This window comes from Trichechus manatus, unplaced genomic scaffold (genome assembly GCF_000243295.1).
Source record: "Trichechus manatus latirostris isolate Lorelei unplaced genomic scaffold, TriManLat1.0 scaffold00142, whole genome shotgun sequence".
Classification (NCBI taxonomy): domain Eukaryota; kingdom Metazoa; phylum Chordata; class Mammalia; order Sirenia; family Trichechidae; genus Trichechus; species Trichechus manatus.
Window position 1 is genome coordinate 7,295,579 of NW_004444078.1, and position 3,594 is coordinate 7,299,172.

Sequence of the window (3,594 nt, forward strand, 5' to 3'; positions counted from 1 at the left end):
TGTGTTTGTATAATTTCTAGTTGTGAATTTATTTTGGCATTTTGTTCCTGCATTATTTTCCTGAATTCTTCCATTTTTTTGTCTGTATTTTCCATGAATTTGTCTATTTTTTCCTCATTTTTGTCTGTTTTTTGCTTCAACTCTTGGGGTAATTCTGAGTGTTAGAGATTTGAATTCCCTATCAGGTAGTTCTAGTGGCTTTTCTTCTATTGGAAAGTCATCTGGTGTTTTATTTTGGATGCCTACTGGAACCATCCTGTCCTGTTTTTTAAATGTTTTGATATTGTCTGCTGTCTTTGGGGCATTAAGTAGTTATTTTTCTCATTGATTTAGATTTGTTTGTTTTGTCCTTTTTTTTAGTTTGGTTGTGTCTGAGCAGGCAGGCTGTGTGTTCTTTGTTTGCTCGACTGTGGGCATGATACTTTTCACCTCCTTCCCAACAGGCAGGGTCAGTCACTCAGATATGGTACAGCTGGGCAGGTCTAGCTAAAGAGGATTTGCTGGGATGGGTTGTTTGTTGCACTTACTACAGCCACCACTGTGGGTCGGTAATCAATGCAGGGCAGGTTCCGGTATGCTGTGCCTGTGCTGCTTGGTTGTGTGATGTTAAGTGCGTGGTGCAGGTAGACAGGATGGAGGGGGGAGAGTGTGATGTGTGGAGCTAAGATGGTTATGGGAGAGAGGAGAGAGGAACGGGAGCCAAAAACATACAAACAAAAAAGCGTGCTAGGGGAGTTTGCCATTGGAGTGGAGAGATGACAGACTATGAAATGGAGAAAAAAAGGGGAAGAAGAAGAAAAAAAGAAAAGAATGAATAAGTAAAAATTAGAAAAAAGAAAAGAAAAGCTCCCAGGGATCCCTCCGGTGTAGCTACGAGGTCTGGGGAAGTTGTTCCCAGATATTGAAGTACAGCCTGGCTAGAAGGCATGGAGGTGTCACTCAACGGCAAGTATTCAAGGGACAGGAAGAGAAGGAAGGTATAGAGAGACGAGAAACTGAGTAATGAAGAAAGACAAATTGGGAAAAAGAGGGAAAAGAAAACAAAACAAATTTTAAAAAAGGAACCAGAACCCCCCCAAAAAAACAGAAAAAAAAAAAAAACCCACAAGAAAAGAAATGCCCTAAGGTATCCCTCTGCATGTCTGCGCAAGCTGAGGGGCTAGGTCCCAAGCCTCACCACACTGCCCGGCCAGAGCAGGCTCCCAATTCAAAAAAAGAAAAAGAAAACAAACAATCATTTCAAAACAAACAAAGAAAAAAATGTCCCGGGATCCCACCAGTGTGGCAGCATGGACTGGGAAGCAGTTCCACACTCGACCGGCGCTCCACAGCCCCTCAGGAAGAAGCAAAGATGACTCATGGAGTAGGTATTTGAGTGAAAGGAGGGGGAGGTGGTGAGAGGTAAGGAAGAAATCAAAAGAAGCAGAAAAAAGCAACACCAGCAGGCAACAAATGGCACTCAGGGAGTCAGCCAGTGTGGGTGGGTGAATCCAACCAGCCGGTGCTTCCCAGCCAAGAGACTGTGGCCTTGGGAAGCAGAGGAGGGCGAGTGGTGGTGAAGAAGGGTAGGGGATGGGAAAGCGTATGTTACCAGTTACCAGTTGTTCTGTCCCTGCTGGAAGCTCTGTGAAGCTGCTTTCTCGTATCCCCTATTTGCTGGTCTCTGATAGAAGTCCAACATGGAGGATCCATGCTGCATTAGATGATAGTGGACCTCTCCATGTAAGTCTCCTCGCTCTCTGTTCTCTGTAAGTTTCTTATTCCATTTGGTGCTTGGCTGAGTTCTTTATCTCTTCATTTGATGTTTAGGGTTTCAGGATTGCTGTTTTGTCTGTTTGGCTTTCTTTTTCGAATTTTTGCATGGAAGGATGACATGGTGCTTCTGCCTAGAGCTCCACATTGCCAGAAGTCCTGTATAGGCATTCTTGATGAAAAAAATATGAAAAATTCACTATAAACCAAATTTGAAGCATACTTTTTTGGAGTGTCGAGTATTTTCATATAAGATTTAACAGAAATGTAAAGCCAAATGTTTGCTCTTTCTGGATTTTCAAAGATTTGCAACTCCCTTTGCAAAGAGAATTCTTTGATTAGACACCAGACAAGTTTATGAATAAGTTTATGTTGATTCATAAATAAAAGTTCATGTTGATTCCCAGACGACTCCAAAATGTAAATACATGTTTACACATTTTACAGTTTTATTAGTGCCAGTTAGGAAGTTCAGTCAACCCAGCAAGGAGCCAAGTAAGCTTTAGGAAGATATGTACAATAAATAATAAGCTATGCAGATATTTGCAATGAATATGTATTCTCTCTCTCCATATCTGCACTGTACGTATTTCAAATACTACAATAGATAAAATTATAATGAAAATATCAAAAGACTTGTTTAGAATTCCTCTTTTGTCTTTGCAACATCTGTCATAATCAAAATGAAATTCAACGATCATTATTGCAATCCCTTTTGTTAAAAAAAATAATCTTTCAGGCGGGGCCAAGATGGCGGAGTAGTCAGACCCTCTTACAACAAAACCCCCCCAAAAAAACAGGTTATTTGATTATATATGGCAATCTGGGGGTGCTGAACATCAAAGGCAGAGTTGAGGACTGGACTGAATGGCAGGGGGAGGGAGAGACATTTCAGAAGCAGCGAGGAGTTGCCAGACCTGACCCAGTGAGAGCCTGAGCCCTTCAGGCCTGAGCAGCTCATGGGTGAGTGGTGAGGCAGGCAAGTAGCCGTGCTCAGGAGATGCATTTTCCACACCAAGAGGGACCCAGTGCCAGAGAGTCTACACGGCCACCTGGAACCAGTGAGAAGCAGCCCTCATCGGTGAAAGATAATTACTTGCATATGGCTTACCGTGGAGATCAAAAACACTCCCCTTAGGGAAAAACCTATTTCCCATTTACCTCCCCTCTCCCTGCTCTGCACTGGGTCCTGGGCCAGCTTCAGCAATTGCCCAGTCTCCTGGGCTGGAAGCAGGATCAGTCACACGCCCAGAGCCATTCTCCCTGCCTTGGAGAGTGAACAAATTAAAAAATGGGAAAAAATAAACTTCTGGCTCCCCTAAGCCAGGAGCCCAGGGTAGGCACAGCTCCTTTGCCTAGGCACAGGCAGAAGGGATCCACGAACTGTGAGTGCCTTTCCCCCTGCATAGACTTGTGCGGGCCCAGATCAACAGTATAGGCCCTCATTACTGCAGTAACACAGGGTATATACTGGAACTCTAACTTCAACTGTTTCAGCTGTGAAGTGGCAGGTTCTTGACATCTGACACTGCTCTGCCCATTAATCAGTGCCTTCACCTACTTACATCAGGGGCCTGAGGATTGGTGGCTCCACCCACCCCAACTAGCCACCTGCGATAGGGGCCCAAGAATAAGAGGTGTCCCCTAGTCCTTACAGCCAACAGCATTAGGTGATCATAGTCCAGCTGCAAAACCCACCCACTACACGCTCTAGGGAACAGGGACACACCTTCCTCCTGTACACTAGGGGGTGGATGTCAGCTCCCTGTCTTACTCAGAGAATGTCCCCCTGCTGCAGTCAGATGCCTTTGCCTACACCAATCACCCATGCCTGTCTAGGAT